Source organism: Lonchura striata, chromosome 6, assembly GCF_046129695.1.
Source record: "Lonchura striata isolate bLonStr1 chromosome 6, bLonStr1.mat, whole genome shotgun sequence".
NCBI lineage: Eukaryota > Metazoa > Chordata > Aves > Passeriformes > Estrildidae > Lonchura > Lonchura striata.
This window is the reverse complement of record NC_134608.1, coordinates 35,866,052-35,888,682: the sequence shown is the minus strand read 5'-3', so window position 1 is coordinate 35,888,682 and position 22,631 is coordinate 35,866,052. Positions and strand designations below refer to the sequence as shown.

At 39.4% G+C, this 22,631-nt stretch overlaps 1 protein-coding gene across 2 annotated transcripts in view; it reads left to right on the top strand.

Annotated features, from left to right (window-relative positions):
• Positions 1 to 511: 511 nt before the first annotated feature.
• MIDEAS (mitotic deacetylase associated SANT domain protein) overlaps positions 512 to 22,631 on the top strand; it is a 53,307-nt gene continuing 31,187 nt past the window's right edge. The window contains exon 1 of one of the 2 annotated variants that reach the window (XM_077784142.1): positions 512 to 732. The gene's annotated coding sequence lies outside the window, so the exon portion shown is untranslated. Of the gene's footprint in view, positions 733 to 863; positions 1,144 to 22,631 lie in introns of those variants that run through there. The other variant, XM_021533540.3, reaches the window with a different exon arrangement.

Below are 22,631 nucleotides of genomic sequence, written 5' to 3'. Positions count from 1 at the left end.
TTCAGGTGTTGGTAAAACAGCCAACAATATAGACACGACCTGAGGATTTGCATTAGACTAACATCCTTTCTCCCTTCCCTTTTTTTTTTTTTTTTTCACTTTTTCTTCTGAAAAAGTGAAGAGAAAAGGGACCAAAAGGCGGAAACAGAAATGCATGTTTTCCTTTGGTACGGGTTTCCTTAAACCCCAAAAGTTCTTTGTTTTTCTTTAGAGAGAAAGGACACGAAGCCTTGTCTTGCTGAAGAGCCTGGCTCTGAACTCGGGGCATCAAAGCGGCGCTTTCCGCCGGGTACCGGACACGGCAATATTTTGCAGGGCTTGGCTTGGCTTTCAAATCAATGCTGCAAACTCTCTGCCCGCCCCTCACTCGTTGGGGATTTCCTCTCCTTCGTTGCCAACAGCAGCGACAGCCAAGCGCAGAAGGTCAAGCCGAGCCCTGCGGACAAGGGCAGGGGGCCCGGGCCCGTGCCGGGATGAGGCGCTGAGGGCCGGCGGGAAGCTGCGCCGCGGAGGGAGGAGGAGGAGGAAGGCGGGAGGAGGAGTTGAGGAGCCCGGGCCCGGGAGCCTCCCCGCTTACTGCACTAGGAAGTGACGCTTTCGCTGAGTCCCGGAGAGAAAGAAACAAAGTTTGTTTTTTTTTTTTTTTTTCTCTCCTCCTTCTTCCCTCCCGCCCCCCTCTGCAAACAGCCGCTCCACGTTCCCCTGCGGCGCCCTCCGTGCCTGGCTGCGCAGGTGAGCCAGCCCGTTCTCTTTCTTCCTTATCTTGTTTTCCGCGCGGTTATTATTTTTTTTTAATTTGCACGATTTGCTTCCGTTTTCCTGCCATTTTGGAGAGGGGGTGTCTTTCCTGGGGCTTTTTTTTTTTTTTGTGGGTGGTGGTGCGTGCTTTGTTTGTGGGTGCTGGGTGCAGGATGAGGAGCAGAAGTACCTGTGGAGGTGACGAGGGCGGCTGGCTCCGCGCCCGGGCCGCGCAGCCCCACGGGGCCGGGGCAGCAGCGCTCCCGGCCCGCCTGCTGCGGGGGACCAGGCTCGGCTGCTGAGCCATCGCCTCCTGCCGTACCCGGAGTTGTTACAAGCGCTCCGGAGGGGTTTCTTCGCGGCTGCCAGGCTGCTGCACCGTTTTCAGGATGTGTCCGTGTCCGGGTGAGCTGCCTGCGGATGGAATTTTGGGGGGTTGGTTTGGGGCAGGGGGAGGTTCTCTTTGCTCGCGGCGTGGCGGAGCCGGGGCAGCTCGGCGTGTGCGGGGCCCCCGGTGCTGCGCGGGAGCCGCCGAGTCCCGGCAGCCGCTGAGCGCGCATCGTGGCGAGGGTCGGATCGCTCTGCTGGGGTTTACGCAGTGGAGGGGGGTGGGGAGGAATTTGTTAGATAATTTTTGAAAAATCCCGTGCTCTCAAGTGTACAGATATTTTCTGGCAGCAACTGCAAAAGACCGATTCGTTGCAGTTTAGCAGTAAAAGCTGACAATACACCTACGCGCGTATGTGAGAGTCTTATATAATACTTACGGGTTTTTTTTTTTTAACAGGCGTAAGCAGGATTTATTTTTGGTTTGTAAAGTCTTGTGTGATTGCAGCTTGCAGAATTAGCGAAATATTCGATTTGCTCAACAGAGATTTACTGTACATTCTTTTAGAAACATCTAATTTTTTAATAATAACTTGATTTCATTCCGACTACGTGTTTTGAGCTTAGTGTAAAGGCCATCTATACTGGAGCAAGCAGTTCAGGGAGGGGAAGAGAGAAAAAGAAATGTCCTAATGCAGAGACTATTAGGTTGTTTAGAGGGCGAGACTGCAGTTCCAAGCAGCAACAGCAGCAGCTTTATGACTGTGTGTAATTACAGAGTGATTGCATAGAACAGCATTGTTGGAACGAATACGTATACACAGGCTATTGTGCAAGATTTCTGTACCGAACAAAACCTAGTTTTGCATTGCAAATGCTAAAAAGAGAATGTGTTCTGCAGTGGACTGCCACGTTCCTCTTTGACTCCTTCATAGACTTGGAAGAGGAAGATAGGAGAAGTGGAGTGAGGCTGATCGTAGAAATCACAGATCTGAAATACTCAGCAGTAACGCCACTAGTAGTTTCTGAAATCACAGCAAACAGAAATTGAAAGCTCATTGAATCTGCGGGATCATGTTTCTAAAGTGATTTTATACAAGGTGAAATCTAAGCAGGTTTGCTACAGTCCTGCACATTTAGCATAATTCTTGATCTGTTCTAATTTTTTGTGTGCTTGTGTGGGAAAAAGACCTATGTTAAAATAAGCAACTGCAGTTTAACTAGCTAGCTTGGCAGTGGAGAGAAGGGCACTGGGGAGAGTTTCTGTGTCAGGCCACAAAACTGAGAGCCTGAAAGAACTACCAGACCAGAGATTTGCTCAGAGCATGCTTTTTCAATGTTAATTCAAAAGTTGCATCTGGTTCAGCGATCTTTTAGGCAGTGTTGGCTGAGGGATAGTATGAGACACTGAGAAAGTGTGCCACTGACACTGTATTAGCAAGGCTTTTAACTAAGACTTTAAAGAACATCATAATTATGGTAAAGTTCTTGTGGATACAACTTAAGGTCTCTAAGATTTCTTTTTCAGCAATGCTGGTCACCTGTTATTTTTATCAGCTGAGTTTTGAGAGTACTTGGAATGAATGGCATATCAGATCTGAAAGATTTCAGCTCTGGTGCTCAGAGACTGGCCTTTCTAACATTAGAGACAATTTTCTAGAAGTGTTATCTTCAGCTATTATAGCTGATGTCTTAATAAATGCTACAAAGGCTTGTAAAGTATTTTGAGCACTGCAATGAAAAGTACAATAAAAATGGAAAGCTGCTTTTAAATTTCTTGGTGCTCCACTACAAAATATTTTAGCTGAAGGCACAGATCATATTATTGGTAGTTTCCTCAGGTTGTCAAAAAAATGTTTCATGTAAAACACATGTGGCTTTGCTAATGAAGAATGAAGGGATCTGCTGATGGTGTTTTTTGTGTTCTGTTTATTGGGGGTTTTAATGTCATTTGACAAACAATCTTAGTGATCCTTCTGTAAGTTTATTGGAGCATTTTGCTTTAATAGAACATATGAAATAAATATGTTAATACATGCATTACTGTGATGTTCTACTTGTGGATTTTGCTTGAAATTGTACTTCATGTCTTGACTAACTTGACAATCTATGTTATATTGGATGTTCTAATGTCAGAATTACCTCTGGAGTAGTTCTTAAAGATTTATTGAATAATTTGTGGTAGTGATTCAATATAGTCATTCCTTATGCTAAGTCTTTTGGTTTTCACAACCTATGTGGTAGGAGAGAGTTTTTGGCCAGGATTCTTTGGACTTGTATACAAAGGAGTAGGTAACTTGCACGTCCTTGAGTTGTCCTGTGGTTCTCAGTGGACTTAGTCATAGATATATATACATTTGTGTGCATGCTTGCAAAACAAAGGTGTAGCTGTGCTAGCCTTTAACCCATCCAGGTGCATGCGAGTAGTGATGATATGAAATTATGAGAGCTGTAGCACAATGCAGGCTTTTCAAAAGCCTGCATAAATGCTCCAAATGTTAGTTTACATTTTTGCATTTTCACTCTTATGGTCACCTGTCAGTGGTGGCTGCAGAACCATGGGAGATATTTTCAAGCCCATCATCCCTATCAATGATACTCTTCTGTCAAGCTGCTAATCAAGCCCTTAAGTTGCCCCTGACTTGAGGACACACAGCCTTTCTTTGGAAATGGCCACCTTGGTGGTGTGTGTGTGGAGGTGTGCCCAGGCACGTAAGGAGACAAGAGGGACTGCCATGAATCAGAGTGAAAATCTGTCTAGCCTGTGGCCCTGTTTGCAAAGGTGTGTATATTTTCTATATGCTTAGCAGTTCTTGAAGGATTTCTACTCAAGAAACTTACATAGTTTTCTGTTGAGTTTAGGTAAACATTTAGCAAACACCTTTTTTTAACCTACTGATCAAATTGTGCAATAAGAATGTTCGTAAAAACTGCTTTTTTTTTTCTGTTGTTTCACTTTTTATAAACACTCCCCCCATAATAAAAAATAAAACACCCAAAGTACCAAAACTCTGAGATTTTTTGTTTGATTGTTTTTGTGTGTGGATTTTTGTATTGTTTGGTTTTGTTTTGTTTTTTTTGGTCTGGAGGATTGCATAATATCTTAGTACTGTTTGCAGTAAATTAAAGTTTATGCTAAAATGAAATATAGTAAATATGAATATTGTCTCCAGTGCAATTAGTTACAGTCTAAGAGACATGAAGTGAGACGTAAACCACGTTTTGTGAAATGGGGAGGTGAGGAAGGCAGGAGCTCTGGTGGTGAGGTTTTGCAATACATGCTCAAAAAGCTGCAGGTTCTGGCACGAGCAAACCAAGGCTCATGAGTCACATCCAAAGGGAAGACTCGTCACTGAGCAATTTGTAAATAGGAGGGATGAGCTGCTAATTCAGGGAAATATCCTGAGGACCTTCCCTAATAATTGCAAGTGTGGCAGAGAGAGCTTTATGTCAGGCGGGAGTTGCTTGTACTTTGAATCACAAGTTCCCCCGGTGTGATTTGAGCCTTCAAACTAAGAAATCCTTGTTATGCGTTGCACATGTCCCTGAAAGAGGTGGCTGGTCAAGCAGTAATGTAAGTTTTTGTAGCTGCATAGCAGCCACTTGCATTCTGTGTGGCAGCTCCAGCAGCTCGCAGTGGACAAGTGGCAGGTGCCTGCAGCAGGAGGCTGCTCAAGGAGCACTTCACAACACTTTGCACAGCTTCTTTTTCTGAGCGGTCTCCAAATGTAGCCCTTAGTGCTCTGCTGATCGACTCCAGTGACTGAAAAAGTTATGAAGGAAAGCTCTACTTTGCACACCGGGGAAAAAGTGTGAACGCATGCATTTTGAATGCAGCCCGAGTACTTAGGAGCAATCATTCGAATGTAGATGCAGAGATAATCTTGGTAATTAATTCTTTGCTTTTCAGGCTCTCTTGATGCTTTTTATTGTATATTGTGCAACTGACAGCCACCAGATAACAAGTCTTAAATTAATATAATTTATTAATCTGTAATATGATGTACAGCTATTCATTGAAATGTACATACCCCAAAATTAATGTTCTTTCTATGTACAAGTAAATTGCATGAATGCCCCTTGTTGAATTGATGGCTGGTGTTAATCAAGAAGTTGAAAACTGGGAAAAACTAGATTGGGAGGGTGTGGCAAAGTGTTCAGTGTGTGTTAATTTTTAGTTTCTTCTTAAATACACTTTGAAGGGTTTACAGCAAAGCACAGAATAATGTTTTCCTTTTTACCCGTAATTAGTGAAAATTAATGTTTAAGTTCTGTGTAGTTTGACTTTAGCATTGGTAAGGATTGAAAGAAGTTAAATGCTATTAGTGCCTGAAGTGGTAAACTAAGAAACAGTTCTGATATAGTTTTTACTAAATATGTTACTGATAAATTATATATTCAGAGGTGGGATGTAAAGAGACAGGAAGAGGAATCAAGTCAGTGTTCATGCTTTGTTTTTTCTTTGCTGCCTATTATCTTCTCACATTGGTTGTCAGTTGCTTGGCTTTCCACATCATAGGAGAGATACCACTATAATGATATATATTGGTGTATCCTCCTGTCATTTATTTTAGGAAGACACATTAAATATTTGTGTATATTTATATGTACACACACTATTTGTTATATACACTCACGTATCTCATTTTATAACTCAGTTCCCCTGAGAACAAGAGTTTCTTTTCCTTGTGATGCTAGAGTAGTTTGGGAAGTTTTGTTTGTTTTGTTTGTTTTTTTTTAACCATGCTGAAGTTTTTCATTTGACTGTGCTATTACTTTAACCTTGAATATAATGCTGTATTTTGGAGTTTATTTTAATTTGTTGTCTTTGATAATGTTGCTTTTGTTATTTCTAGAGTAATGGTGATCAAAATATTCTGAATTTTAACTGCAAATTTTGTTCTCGTCTATTTTTTAATTTTCTTTTTTGAAGGGCTTGTAACTAGTAAGACTTTTTGAAATACTGGTTTGGCTTTGCAGCCTGTCTGTGGTACCGAATTGTATGGTGGATTTCCAGGTATCAGAGTGACTGCTTCCCTTCAGCATGGACAAACCAGAGCCTGCTGTTCTCTGGAGCTGCATGTTGTGGGACAGTCAGCCTGCTGAAATGCTCGTCACTTTGTCTGCGCTGTGCATCATAATGAGGTCCAAAGTTGAAACTAGTCCCAGAAGTCTGAATAATCTCTAAGTACCCTTGTTAGGGTGTAGTTCATAGGTAAAAGTGCATTTTTGTTTGGATCCCAAGTTTCATGAGGATGTTGCAAGATTTCAAGCTTGACTTAATCATATATGCTTAGGTGCGGCCTTACCTGCTATGCCTCTGCACACCTGGGATTCCTTGAGTATTTCTTTTTCAACTCCTGCATATGTCACCTGGTAATTTATCAAGAATTGCATTATTGTTTACAGTTTTATAATATCCTTAACAATAACCTTGGGAGTTTAAACTGTTTTGATTTCAGGCTTTTATTTATCTCTACATAATGTATTCTTTCATGCACTTCCTGAAAGGAGAGTTTGCTGTGCTTGTGGGAAATTACTGCACTTGGGTGGAGAAGAATTTAGCAAAGTATTTTCCTATTTGAATTTGAGTTTATACAATTTGAGAACAAAATCCCAGCACTGCCAAATTCCTGGTGGGAGGAGAGAGAGCCACAGCTGTAAGACATTCTGACTGCTTTGGGAGCTTCCAATGATGACAACTTAGGATCCCAAAAAATCACGTATGTGAAACTGGCAGGGAAATCTGACTGCCTCTATGATTTTGTTTGATTTCATGACTTTGAAAATTCTGGGTTGAATTATCCTCTTTGAATCTTTTTTTATAAACTCTAGATGTTATCCTGCATGAGACATACTATATATTTGGGACAACTATAGTATCCAATTAATTAATAATATAAATTTATTTGGATTTTTTAATGGAAAGCTATAGTATTTTCAAATCTTTACAAAATATAAGTATATATGAGTAAATAATGTGAACTTTCCAAACAATATTTGTTTAAATGAACATGTTTTAAGGGATGTTGAGATGCCTCTGGAGAAGAAAAGGAATATATTAAAAACAAAACCTAGACTTTTGTCATACTAGTGAAGCATTACTGTACCCTTAGGCATTCTGGTTATTAGGGGCTTAAGCTGTCCTCCTTGACTAACTAGAAAGCCTTTGCACATAAAGGGTGTGATTGTAAGTTAACAACTTAATATCAAATGCAAAATATTGCATTTGATTATTGGCCTCACTTTCTTCTGATTTAATTTCAGCATTGAAGTGGTCTTTCGTTAGCATAATTTTCTAAATACATTTAAGATGTAAAAGGGTATTTAAGACATTTCTTTCCCCTTGAAGTATGGGAACTGCTTTCCTTTTGAAGTATGGGACTCCTTGGTTTAATCCTTTTTCTTTGACAAAAGCGAAACATTTCAGGTATGATACTAGCTGAGTTATTTTGCTATTGCAGCTTTCTTTCTGCAGAAAATGTACTGTAAATGTTTCTGTAGAAAAATTTGATCTGTGTTAAAAGAAAAAAGAACTTTTATTGCCTAAGAAGATACAAAAAAGAATGTAAAGCTCCTTATAAACAGTGTAGTTTAATTTTGAATTTGAGATGTAAAGAATAAACATTTGAAGGATTGAGGAATTAAAAATCTGAGAAGTGTGATATAGCTGATATTATACTCAGGGTTTGCACTTGTTAGCAGTGAATAAGGGGCTGCCCTGCTAGAAGCTTTATTGATGTCAATGATGATATTTTTCTATTAAAAGATGAACTAAGATATCTTGGCTTTTTTAAAATTTGCAATATAAATAAACCTAGTGTCCTTACTTTTAGAGAGGAAATTAAAATTCAGAGGACTTTGTTAGCAAAAGAAATGCAGATTTGAAGCCTTGATTTGTAAAGTTTTTCTTTGCAACTGGAAGAGCTCTTTAATAATAATAATAATAATAATAATAATAATAATAATAATAATAATAATAAATTACTACTGATAAAAATTGCACACTGGAAAATTCAGTTTCCGTATTCAGGTAATCTCTCCTGGCATTTTAAAATGAACTAGCCTGCCTGTGCACACATGTATGCCATGAAGCAAATATTTGTTTGTCTGAGAGTGGCATAAACAGGTATTTGCTGAATTCTTAAGCACAGGAGACAGATGAAGCTGGAGTGGACTGGTCATAAAGCAAATGAATTTCTAATACAGAGGCAATAGAGCAAGGCTAGAGACCCTTCACTGGCCTCCAGCTTGCACTGCTACTTTTTAGCCACTTTATGGATTTCTTTGCTAGGCACCTCTGTCAGAGGTATCATTAGGCAAGTATGAGAGCAAGGGCAGTGGCCCAAATACTTGTCAACACCAGCAATTGCTTGACCACATATACATGGATATTTAGTTAAAGGGACAGTGTGTTTGATACTTGGAACTGATGTTAAAACATCCATGTTGGCACAATGCTGCTGCTTCTGTGCTGACCAAAGTGATGTTGAAATGGCTTTTACTTTTTTCTTAAGAGAAGTGTTTCTTTTTCCCCAGTGGTGATAAATCAATAGTCTGTTCCAATCCTGATCAGCAATATTCTACTGTTGTAGTACTATCAAGTTCCTATTGATATTTGTGGAAGAATGACATTTAGATGAAAGAGCAAAACGCCTTGTTTTTAAAAGACAACCCACAAACCAGCATTCTCATGCTCACACAAAATAAAAAATACGAGTATAGGAAGATACTTAGATTTAGAAATTCTTAATGCTTCCTTCATGAGAGATATTGGTATTTCAACTATATTTGGAATTTTGATCTCAAATTATAAATGCTTACTTCAGCCTGTATACTACCATAATAGTATACTTCAAGGACCATATGACAAAAAGCAAACAAGAAAAGTCAGTGGTTCACAAGTTACTCAGTTGAAAAGCAGAGATGGCACTAATGTTTACAGCAACCCTTTGGTGTAAAAAACAGAAAGATAATTTCTTATGAAACAAAAAATCCAGTTTTCTATATTCTCTTGAGTTTGAGATCTGCTGAAGAGGGATTTTGAGTATAATTCAAACCTGCATAAGATGTTTTTCTTCTGCTCTTCTGTCAAGGTTTAGGAATGGTACTCCCTAGTTTAGTGCCCCCACTCTCCAAACCACATACCAGTTCTCTCTTTTCTCGTCCTCTCCCACTTTGATGGGCTGAAGAGGAGAATTGGAGGCACAAAAGGCAAAGATCATGACAAGTTTACTGGAAACAGCAATGAGAAGAAAAGGAGCAGTAACTGCAACAAAATAGCTGATGACTCCCTCTGCCGCATTTTCTCACCAGAAGGAAATCTACAATTTCAACAATCATCCTTTTCCCTAGAAGAATGTCCCTTTCCTGCATCCCAGAAATGACATGAGATGGTGTAGAGTAACCTCCATGACCTAGCTATGCCCTTTATGTCTGCTACAAAAAATAACCCTGTTCTGGGTGGAACCAGGACATCTTCACATCACGAGCATTAATAAAAAAGACTGCACCTGGTCTCAGGCTGCATAGCTAAGTCTACAGTTTAATTTTCGGAGGCAATATGGTTTTACTGAGGTTTTTCCCACTTTAGTTTGAATAATATACTACAAAGGTGCGGGATACATCTAGATGTCTGGAAAGCTAATTAATCTAGAGGTGTTCCTTTGGTCAAAAGCAATTTGAGGATGTCATTTGCTAGTGGAGATTGCAGTTCTGTGATAGGGCCTGTACCAACAGTTCTTACGGAGATCTGTTTCAGGAATATAGCCTGGAAATTGAACCTAGGGGAGCTTTCTAACATATTAATTGGGTTAAAATATTTAAGAAGTCACATCCATACTCTTCCCAAGAAGGCAATGGCTTTGCATAGCCTTTTAAAATCTGAAGTAAAATCTTGCTCTTAATCTCTTTTAGTAGCCTGAAGTGCTTTTATTGTTCTTTCTATGGTGTCCCACCCTTAAAGGGAAATGATGATTTATCATTTCATTGAGCCTTTTATTCATACTTAGACACAACAAGGTGCTTATACGGAAACTAAAATGGGCAGCAATAAGGAACAGGTACCCTGAGCTTAGAGCAAGTCATGCTCTTTGCCCTCATGCAGAAGAACATTAGGTCTTCCAGTTGTGGAACTTCCTGTATCTATAATAGACGAGTCTACACTTGCATCTACAAGCTCTTAGACAGCTATAGGATAAGTAGGACTAAAGGCAGGCAGACCTGAAAGAGAAGACAACAAAATTCAATTCAGGAAGCCTTTGTTTTCTGTTGCCATGGGACATAAAACAATAAAATGTTTCCAGTCTTCTCCCTTTCTTGCAAGCTTTACATTGTTTGTGCCATGTTATCATCCTCGTTTAAAGGCGAGGTAATCGTCTTCAACCGAGAGGCTACAAAACCATATTCTGACCGAATACTCAGTGGCATAATGGGAGTAGAAATGGAGATTCTGCCCCACACAGAGAAGTTGATTGATGGGCCCTCCTGATAGGGGAAGGTGTGGTATGTGAGTCTGAATTTGCATCTTTAAGGCTGGGTGAGTGTTTTGTCAGCAGGCTTTGTAGAGGAGTCCAGACTCTGTCACACCTCCTGGAGAAGCATCTGATATCGCTGTTCAGAAATGGTTTTTGGCACCCTCTGTTTACCTTCAGCAGATAGAGGCACTTAAGCCTTGGGTGAAATAGCAGTTTTTCATTGAATTGCAGACACATGTTTGCCTACATGCATCTGCTATGGGCCCTCTTGACGTCTTTTTCCTGGACATTGTGATTAAAAGCTTGAATTTTAGTTCTCTGCTTAATTCTATCATGCTTGTTCTAGAAATCTAAGATGTGGAGTGGAGGCTTATGAATTGCACTGTAGAAATGGTGTGCATAGAAACGAGTGCTTTAACTTCTGTGTGGAGCAGATTGAGTAGTTTCCCTAGCTAGGTTACTTACTTGGCTTTCAATCATGTCAGTGAACAAAATTATCTCCCTGGTTCTGTGCACTTAGGTGATTTCAGTCTGCCTCTTATGCAGAGTTATTTCATACATTTCTGTTTCTCAGTTGGGTAACTTCAGTAGCGTCAGTGAAAAGGTCAAAGATGGAAGAAGAGAAAGTGGTGGATCAACATTCTCCCCTGAAGCATGGGTTCAGGGCATTTTTTACATCTCTCAGCCGCTCTGTTGTGGGTTTTTTTTATTGTGAAGATGAATAGAACAACTCTATTTTGCTACATGCTATAAAGCATTTTAAAAAGACAGTTCTTTCTAAGTCACTTGATTTATTAGAGTACAGTATGGAGGTGGAAAAAATTCTTTGTTCAGTGACAGCTCTAACAGAGTAACTGTAAGTGACAGAATTTGCTTGGGAAAGTGCTCTAGGTTAAGTGTAGGATGTCTGGCTGTTTACAAGTAACCATCTAAGCCATACAGTTTGGATGTGTGGAGGCAATGTGAAAATCTATTGACATCTTTAGTTACTCAACTGGTTTATTTTTGGGAGCTCATGAATTGGCAGGACATACTGACCCTGTCTGGAGGGGAAAAGCATAATGACTTTGAATGCAGGAGACTTTGTGAAAATTTTGTCAAGTTATTTGCTACTATTTTTTTGCAGCAACTATCAAGGAGGTTTTAACCCTTTGCTTTCCCCCTTGAACATTTTTTGCATAGTGTTGATATATTGTAATGAAAACCTACTAGTCTGTCAAGGCAAAATGGCTTAATGCATCCTATAACAGATTTGAAGAGCATGAAGTTTTCTTGCATGAAAAAAGGGGAAAATATTTGGTAGTAGATTGCTTGTTTGTAACCCTTTGTAATATTAAACCTTCACTTGGAACAGCTATAGGCTGGATTCAGGATTGGTCGTGGACACAAAAGGCTACAGTGTAGGAAGGGCGGGGCAGTCTTGCACACAGGTAATATTGGATTATAAGGAAGTAAGGAGTTGAGAGAAGTTTTATTTATGTTCAAAAACACAGCTGTATTTTTTGTGAAACTGATACTACTTTTGCTCTATGTGACTAGAGAGGACCAGCAGACAAAATCAAAAACTGATAGTAACAACTGCAAAGTGAACACTTTGCCCTTCCTATTACAGAGTTTCTGCTTGTGACTGATTTACACAAAACATGTTACCTACTGTGCATAAGAAAGTGGAAACAGGAAGGCTTTTCTGTAGTGTTCTCTTTGTAGCTACTACTTAAGGTCCTGATTTGGAGAGCCAGTGCAAGGTTGCATGGAATAAATAGGGAATTTGTCATGGAAGAAGGTGATTTTCTTTTGGCTTTCAATATTCAGTATTCTGACACCATCAGAAATTCTCAACTGCATTGTCTGTTTAGTTGAAAATAATTTCATTGCTGGAAATAAGTAACTTCAAAACATTTTGCTTGATGGAACTTGCAGTCATCTTACTGAAAAGTTAAAGTTGTGTTTGTAACTCTTAATTATTCCATATCCCTTTATTCATTCACACAATTAACTTGTAGTCTCACACCAGCATTGCAAGATTTCTTCTAGATGCTGAATTATGAAAAAGATGAGTTACCAATCACTTTAAAGGGAAAGAACCACTGATTTGACTTTTCTGTGTTACACAAGCAAAATTTAAAAGAAACCCAATAGATGAAGAAATAAAATAAAGCACATGTTAACACTTGGCTAGCTGACTGGACTCACTGAGACCATTTTGTTTGAAAGGTGTCTCCTTCACCATCTTTTTTTTTTAAGTAAGTTGAAATGATGGTGGGTTTTTTGGGTTTGGGGTTTTTTTTTTTGTTTGTTTTTTGGTGGTTTTGTTTTGGTTTTTTGGGGTTTTTTGTTTGTTTTTTGTTTGTTTGTTTGTTATTTTTTTTGTTTAATTTTTTGTAATATGAAAAGGAAGATCTGGAAAACTCATGTGTCTGGAATGATGTCAGCTTATCTGTTCAGAAACAGCCCAGTCCCTTACTATTGTTAAATACAATTGCTGGAAAAATTTGCCTTGAGGCAGGAATGTTAATTTATTTTTGATGGGTTTTTTTCTGAAGTGTGTATTGGACATAAGTTTCAAAGAGTTTTATTTTTTTTCTCAGTCTTATCAGTGCTATTTTTCACCTTAATAAATTTGTGGCTTTGTTATAAAATTATATAACTAATCATTTTGGGAGTTTCCTTCCAATGCAAAAGTTGAAAATGAAGCTGTGTATATTCATAGCTGTAGAAAAGCCAAATAAGCAGTATAAACAACAGAAAGTGCTATTTATTTAAAAAAAAAATAAAATTGAAAATTTCTCATTCAAGACCTACATGAAGTGAGTGTTCCAGAAGCCTTTCTGTGCCGGACTCTGCTCGTGCTGCAAACACCTACAGCCCGGCCTGCCTCTGCCGGGCTCGGTGCCTGGGGGCCCTGGGGGGTGTCCCAGCAGCCGCAGGTCTGCCGGGCCGTGCCGAGCCGAGCCGGGCCGTGCCGTGCCAAGCTGCCTGCGGGGGCAGCTGCCGGCTGCCTCTTCGGGAGGGCAGCCTGTGACTTGCAGCTCTGCTGCGGGGGGAAGGGGACACAAACCCTTTGAGAGATAATGTTTCTTCAGGCTATCACTCGGGCTCCTGCTCAGCAGCTGAGGCATTTCATTGGGAAATGCAACATCAGAAAAGCATGCTTTTAGTTTCCAAGTGGCTTTGGAACAGCTGTACTGGAGCAGCTAAATAAATATAAGCCTCTATAAGAGGAAATAACTTTTCTAACAGATATATGCACAGATGGATTGTAATAATTCTGAGCCCAGTGTTTGCCTGAGCAAGAGAGGAAACCTTTTAATAGCAATCTATAAATGGAAATTTCTGCTTATACCAGCTTCTTCTAGCAGCGATTGGAGAATGCTACTCCTGCCTAGTGGGAATGAGATAAGAATCTCAGGGAGTTGGAAAACTAGATGAGCTAGGGACACAGCAGCTATGAGCTAAAACAGCAATGTACATTAAAATGTATCGGTGCCCAGATACCTACAGAAGTGTCTGGGAGCAGTTCTTTTACAGCAGTGTGAGTGGGCCTGGGTAACACACAGCTGAGGTATTCAGTATGCTTGGAAAGAGCAGGGGAGTATAACATTCCTGTCAGGGGGAAACCCGGTGTTTTGCTACCTCCAAAATGCAGAAAAATGAGATACAAAAACAAATTTCAAAATTGGAACATACTTAGTAATTACAGATGCACATCCTAAAATATTTTATAATAATAAAGCAAAGCTGAAATCACCTATGAAAGTTGCTGCTTCAGGAAGGAATTACAATTGTAAAATAGTGGATCTGGTAAAAGTTAATCCCAGATTTGGGGGGCGGAGGGGTTATTAATGAGTGAGGGAGTTCTTTAATAAATACTTTAATAAAGTACTGTCCATCCCTTAATTTTCAAATTTTAAGATATTTAATGAAGAGGGAATTGTTACTGGTAGGAATTAGCTTCAAAACAGCAGCTTCAAAATGAAAGCAATTGGTAGATTTAAACACCAACCTGTCTGTCTTAAAATAAATTGATGGCATCTCCTGACAGACATGGTGCCAGTAATCCAGAGGAGGCCTTGGGGCCATGTGATGAAGTTGCATGCCTTAAATAGTAAAACATGACTTTAAGTTAGTGCATACATTTGTAATTCATTTGTAATTGTATGCCTGTATTTTTTTTCTTGGTGGGGGGGGAAGTGGGGGGAGTTTAAATTTTAATGTGGGATGGAAGAGGTGGTCAGTGATTGCTTTTAAACATGGAGGTTTTCCAGAATGCCTGGGAAGGACATGGTGCTGCTTTAGTGGTGCACGTTTGCTGAGGTCTGTGCGGCTGCAGATCTCTGGCAAGAGCTTGCTGTGCTGCACAGGCCAGTTTTCCACAAGCCTCAGCAAAGTTGGTCACCGTGGATTATTCTTTCCACATGTCGATTTTGTGCATGAAACTACTTTAGGGAATTGAAGCCAAAATTCAGGAGTTAGAAGGTTAATTGTTTTCCTTGCCTTTTGTGTATATGTGTGTGCTACTTACTTGGAGGGAGAGGGAAGAGAGTGTTAACCATTTACAAGTGTACATCTCCCTTCATTCCTTCCCAGATGATGGTGGAAAATATTCCTAGGCTAGTTTAGTTTAACAGCTAAGTCACTCAGTAGTACTGTTGTAAATACACAGGTTATTAGCAAGAAACACACAGGGCTTGGATTTTGTTGCTGAAGAATTAGTTCTCCACAAGGAACAGGAAAAAATGTGTCCATGTTCAGCTGAGGAAATTTTTACTGATGCAGCTAGGCAAGCAAAGTATATGTATTGCTACGGTCTTTATTTGAAACCATTTTTTCAAAGACCACCAGAAGTGTCATTTTACCTACTTAAGGCATAAAAAGCTAAAAAAGTCAGAATGTGGAAGGCAATTTCCCTTTTTAACGTTGGAGCTGCAGATATACTTATTTTAGAAGTTGACTAGAGAGCTGGTGAAATGATACTGGGAGCTGAGGAACTGACAGGTGGGGTTTTTCCAGCTGCTGCTTTTAAAAACTTGAACTTAAAAGTCCAATGTCTACTGAATGCTAAGGGGAGCTTACTGTATGAATTTTTTCAAATTATTTTTAACAGTTTGCAGTATTTGAAATTATAAGCAGTTTTCCCACTGATATTGAGAAAATTGGCATACAACATTCTCTCCATATATAAGAAAAAAGTGCTAATTAGTCTTTACCATGCAATCTACTTATCTTTATTGGATGTAGCTTTTTATATGTCCACATCTATCTTATTATTACCAGGTAAGGTATAAGTAAAAAAATTGCATAAAAGAAATTACCAGTTACAAAAAGCTACCTTAAAAAAAATAAAGTGGTGACACACAAAGAAGTTATTAATTGTGGCTTAATTGAATGGGTAGTTCACGTCTTTTGGAAGCCTTTGAATTACCATGATGTTTTTGTGGAACTAAGTATGTTTAACTGGAAGGCATCATATTCTAGAAAATTGACAAAATCTACTGGAAATGTAGGAGCAAGAGGAAAGGCGTCTGGAGGGACCGATACACTTGTGGTTTGAGATTTTCTTCTTTCTGCTAGCTTTTTTTGTCATTTCATTCTTTTCTCACTTGTTAGCTTCTTGTGTGTTGCAACACAAATGGAAATGGAATGGAAACTGATCATCATTAGTGAGCTCAATTGAAAGCATGAATTCTTCAGCCCTGGGCCTCTGAAAATGCTGCTGGGGGAATAATCCCTGTCTCTGCACTGGTGCTACCGTGAAGCTTTATGCCAACACCAGGGTCACAAGTCTTGCAGAAAGTGAGCTGAAGACAGCTGAAGGGTGTGGAAACCTTGCCTAAGCAGAGCCGCTGAGTTTAGAAATGTCTGCAGTAATAGAAACTTGGTCTGCTACCTGCAGGAACTGTATATGTGTAAATGCCATTGTTTTATCTAAACTTTTTTTCCTCATGGCCTAATGTGCAGACAGCAATGAGTGTGAATTTCCTTCTGCTTTTTCGTTAATTTTTGTGGCTCTGACACTACTTTTGTGACTCTGATTTGTCAGGTGTTGTCTGCAAGGGAAAATTTTGTGCAATGTTCAAGATTTTCAGTAAGACAGAGAGAGAACAAAGCCACAAATACAAGTGGTGCAAGACTTAGGAAGAGCATTGACATAATTATTTAACCTACTGTAATAGGGGATTGTCATCAGTTATGTGCAAATTAGTACTTGTCCTTTCTTTTTAAGTAATACTGTGACAGCATTCTTCATGCATAGCTCTCAAGGCTTAGTTCTGTTGCTGTTTTTTGCTTGTTTGTTTTTCCCCCCTGTAAATAGCTGTGACAAGTACATATCTTTTTATGTAAAGGGAAAAATGACACTGCCAGTTTCATCCATACTGTCTGCATTTTAAAAACTCTGGGCCCTAATTTTTTTTTTTTTTCCTATGAAACCTGGCTATATTTCACAACCAAATGTGTGATGGTTCTGACCATTCCTTCCCCTTCTCACCCCTTCAATGACAGAAATCTGACATTTGCTGCTGCAGGTCAAAACATGTAGCCAAAGACCATGGTGCTCCCTGACTTCTGGGGCCCTCAGAAGGGGAAGTGGGAGCAGTGGCAGAGCTCTTTCCACAGTCTGCTGAAAGAACCCTTGTTCCTGTAGTCCAGCTGCTGTGATGTGTGCTGTCCTCCTGCTAAATATCAATACAGGTTGTTCTTAACTTGTCCAGCTAAAACAGAACATTCAGTCAGAGGGTTCAAGGAGTGGAAGATGTGGAAGCTTGTCCCTGCACGAGTCAGCTCTGAACATGTGTGATGCCTTTTTAATAAATACCTATCTTATTCATTTAACACTGTCTAGCCTCTGTTCTAGGTAGCCTCTCAAAGCATTGCATGCAGTTCAAATGCATCCGTTCCTTGTTGGCCTGAAAGCTGTTTCTTATTTGTGGCATCTCAGCTGTTGCAGTTGTGGGAAAAGAACAAAAATTCTTTTCCCTTGGGGTGGTGGTTGGGAATGTGGTTGCAAATATGGGAGGAATATACATATCATGATAGTTGCTAAAAGCACTCTTACTGGGTTTTAGAGCCCCCTTTTTTAATTCTCTCATTCCAAATTGTGCTTTTATGCTTATGGTGCTCATAACTGATGCAAACAGATGAAAGCTTGTATCAATGTTAATCAACTAATAGGTATAAACAAATACCTTCCCTTCTTTGTTCATATGATTTTGTAATTGCATGCAGGGAAGGAATTGGGTGAGATTCTTCAGTGTTGTTATCCAGTTCCTAGGCAAAATTAGTAACAATGTTGTGATTGCACCTGAATAGGTCTGCCTAGTATCCTGGATTTCTCTGTGTCCCCTGGACACCACCGCAGCCAAGGCTAGCGTATGTGCACATAAGTCTTACAGATGACAACTCTAGTAAAAGCTAGCATGATATTTTTAGATGCACAATAAACCTGCATTGACTGCTGTATGCTTATCTTGAGTTTATTAATGTGCATGGCATACGGTCTCGTGGGCGGGCTGAAATAGGAACAAATGTTTTGGAGAGGTTTCATGTGTACTTTAGCCAACCTTAGGATGGGATTTCAAACTGAATAAGAGACTAAATATGTTTGAAAGGATAGGCACTAACCTGAGACTCGGTTAGATTATCTTGTCTGTCCTAGTACTCTTGGGACAAGTAATTTTAAGATTTCCCTCTCCCAGATTTAGCTGTCTTGAATAAAAAGGGAATGATAGTAGTTCAGTTCCTTAAAGTGACATTGCCAGAGTAAGTGCATAAAGAGTATACACTTTATGCATTCTTTAGTGCTGTTATACTGTGATTCTGAGGCCATGCAACCATGTAAAATAGAAATTGCTATAATTCCGTTTCTGTACTATAGTGCAGGGAATGAAGCCATGGACAAAAAGAGCAGTACACCTGCCTAGTCATTTGCTTTAAAAGGAAGTCTAAGACCCCAACCAACATGCAAGTGGAAGAGCCCTTCCCCTTAGGCTGCAGTTCTAGGCAGAGTTTGAGGAGAGTGCAAAGGCATTATAGAATACTGCATCAGCGTTCTATAGTAGTTTCTGGTATATATAGAATTTGGTATAACTGTTCAAAATGAAGGTGCTTTATCTGACATCTTGCAAATGAAGTCTGTAAACGAAACTGAGATAAAGGAAATACAGAAGAATAATCTCATCTTGGCTGCCTTTTTGCTTTTTAGTGCAAAACAGGCTGCTTTGTCTCTCTGTGTGTACCTGTTAGAAATACAAAATGTTGCAAGTGACACATGCTGTGAAGATGAATGAATTGGTTGATACATTGCTTTGACGGTTGCCAAGTATTACATAATGGTAAGTATTCCAATAACATGAAGTTTGTTCATGGATAAGTTACTTCAACTACTTTCCCCAGGAGAAATTTTTCTGTTGTATAATAACTGGTAGAATATTTTTCTGCCTTGGTGGATTCATAGATCTTTTCCAAATGGGGAAGAACTGTGTAACAAATGTCAGCCTGCTGATGAGAGATTGGATGTTCGTTCTTATTGTTTGGAGATGTGTTGAAAAAAAGTAATGTCATCAGATGCTGGGGGACATAAGCTGGACCACTTGAAGTAACCTACTTGAAATAAGAGAGTGCTATTTGCCTGGTGTGAAAAAATCCTTTAGAATCCATTATCACAAAATCAAAATGGTTTACTTTGGAAAGGAACTTATAGATCATGTCATTCCACACTCCCTGGCAAGGGCTAGCATGCTTTGCTCTAGAGCAGATTGCTCAAAGCACAATCCAAACTGGCCTAGAACTAGATGACTAGATGCATTATGGATTGTAAAGGGGCATCAGTCTCAGAGTTTCTTTGGTGTGAGACAATCAGGTTAATGGAATCCATATACCTGAAGACACTATTAGTTTGTTAGCCCTTCATTCTGAAGTGAAAACCATATAATGGAAGGGAATTTATATTTTCCTTCATGCTTAGTGATTTTATTTCGTAGATGGCCAATGTTTAGTGCAGCTGATCTTATTAGCTTTTCTAGTAAGTTTCTGTTCTTCCAATTATTTATATCCTGGTTGTTTTTTTTTTTGTTGTTTTTTTTTTTTTTTTCCCACAATTTGCAAGGACTTATTGTTCCTGTTAATAGCAATTACATAGCCTGTATCTTTAGCAAATACAGCTGTTCAAAGTGTAATGTGGGATTATTGAATCAAAATGTTATGACTTCAGTTAAAATATATTTATATTCCAGGACTTGCAGAGTAAACTGTGAAAGTGCAGGATACATCGAATCTGCTTAAAACTCATAGAATTCCATCTACAGGTGGATTAATGTGTAAACTTTAGTTTTTCTCATAATATTGAACTTAATGTTAGTGAACTCAACTTTGTTTTACTAACAACTGGGTCTTTTGCACAGTTTAAAATAGCATTGTAAGGGTTCTTAATAGAGAACACTTTTCTTCATACTGTTATTTGTTAGGCTGAATCTTTAGGAAATTCCTGACTTTGCTCTGAGTCCATATGAGGCTGATGTCACTCATGCCCCATAGTGGAAGTGCTTTATAATGCTAGTAAGGATACAAATAAGCCACTACAGAAATGGAGGCACTTTGTATTTGATCCAGTATTGGTGCCAGCCATCTGCTCTTTCCTTCCTCCACTGAAATCCCTGTGGCTAAAAGGAGGAGATTGGGCAGGTATCTGTAAGGTAACTGGCAGGGAGCTCTGAATCCAGAGACCTAGAGAGTGCTTTGATTTTTTAATTAAAGGTTAAGAAATCAGAGTGCTCTTTTAGCCCCTGGAGTCTTAAAACCTTACTGTTTTCTGCTGTGTGATGATCCTGCTTGCCCATATCTTTCAGTGTTCCTATTCCCAGTACTAGTGTGCATTTGCTTAGCTGCATTGTTGTAATGCCTGACAGCCCCAGTCATGGCCGAGAGCTTACTGTACCTTATAACAGACCAGCACAGTAAAGAGACCCTTTTATAGTCAACAGTGATTGCAGGAATTCTTAAAAGACATAATTTTAGACATTTGAACTGAAGCCCTGTCAGTGCTGTAAGACTGACTGTGCTCAGTCAATACTGTCATCTGTTTACAGCAAGTGTGTGGATGTGCAAACCAAGGTCAGCACCGCTTCAGCTTAGATAACTGCTGATCAAGATATTTCTGGGTCAAGTGAGATAGAGGCAGGCATGTGACAAAAGCCTAACTATGTTATTGTGCAACTTTTTTCCTTCACTTTTTGTTTTACTCCCTCTTCTTTGTTTATCACCACCCTGATTGGATCATGTCTGAAATTAGACTTCTGAGCTCTTTGTGGAAGACTGTCCATTTAGGCAGTTAGTGGCTATTGTTAAAGATAATACAACTTTTATGACTTCAAAATACTCCATTAATATAAACATTTTTCATTTCAAGTATTATTCTTTTATGAAACAATTTGAAGTGGCTTGCTTAAGGTGCATGTCTGTATCAGAGTTGGAAGCTGATCCCAGATCCCAGGGGTTCTGCCTGTACATGTAGTCTCAGCTGTTGTCCAGCCAGACTTTGGGTGAGTGATGATGCCTGCTTGACGGTCTTAAGAATGTCTCTGCCAAGGGCTCAGGCTGAGGTATTGAGTACCTTTATGTTTCTCTGGGAATAGAAAGTATCACTGTATGAACTTTCACCATTCTCTTCCCTTATTTGTAGCCCATTGCCTCTTGCAAAGCCTCAAAGGAATCTGTAAAACACTCAAACTTTCTTGTTCTGTACAGTGGACATCTGTGCAAGCCTGGTTTTGTGTTGAAGTGCTGAAGGGGTTGAGATGGGAACAACTGAACCTGTAGCAATCTTTCCTGTTGCAGCTCAGTGCATTCAGTTGTGTTTTCTTCTCAGGGCTAAAGTGCGGAGGGATTTGGTCAGTCTCTGGGGTGTCCATGTAATTCTGCAGCTGGTATGTCTGTGGCAGGAGGGGCATTTGGAGTGAAGGATGTGTTGTGGTCCTGTCAGGTATGAGAATGCGAGGGCAGGGAAAAGCTTTTGGCCTGCTCTTTGCCATTCTGACTTTGGAGCCTGCTGTGATTCCTGCATGTTAGTCTCTGTTGCTAGCAACTGCCTTTCCAGACAGCTCCAAACAAAAAAGCTTAAAATAACTGTCTAAGGGCTTACAATTAGAGCTGTTAACCCATTTCCAGTGGGAAAGAATTATGTTCCTGTAACTTTACAAAGCCTGAAAGCAGCATTTTGTACTCTGTAATTACTGTGCTCATTCTGCTCTCTAAGACTGCCCAAGCTTCAGATCAGGGTTTATCATGATGACAGATTATAATAACAATTATTCCTAACTCCAGTAAGTTTATAAACATTAACCAATATAAGAAATGGACCATGTATGTATTTTATTAAAGGATAAGCCTGGTCTGTGTTGCAAAGCCATTCGTAAAGATGGGCTTTCCTGTGTATGTGTTTACAAGAGTCCAGATTGTGGAGATCCCTCTCTAGTAGTGCAAGACAAAAGACTAGTCTGGTGCAAATCATGAATAATTTGTTTTCCTGTGATGAGGTTTGCATGAAATTTCGATTATTTTGGAAACAGCACTCAAAGTTTTGGTTGAAAATAAGTGTAGATCTTACATATCCTTTCAATAGCTGGTAGAAACAACTTGGTCAGTTCCTTTTAAAAAAATCTGGTTGTGGCTTTTTTTCCCTTTTTGTTGTATGTTTAATTATCTGCTAAGTTTTAAAGTTTTAGTGTGTCTTTTTAGTAGTTTTTCTACCTCATACATGCTGATTTTCTTCTGGTGGAGCTGTTTGTGTAAGCCAGGTTTTGTCTGGCTTGTTATAAGGCTAAGACTAATCAGCACTTGATGGGCATTTTCTTTGTAGCAACTCTTTGTCTCTTCCTCATCTATTAGAACAAAATTATGTGGAAAATCCTGGGTGTGTTTTGAAAAGGAAACCTCCAATACTTGTAACCAGGTTTACAGCTTGAATTAAGGAAGACAACCCCAAAAAACACGTTATTTTTTAAGTGTTCATCAAGAGTATATGACTTTACCCTCATAGAACTGTTACCTGAAAACTTCCCTTTGAGTTGTAGCTGAGGCGCTTCAGACCTTCTAATT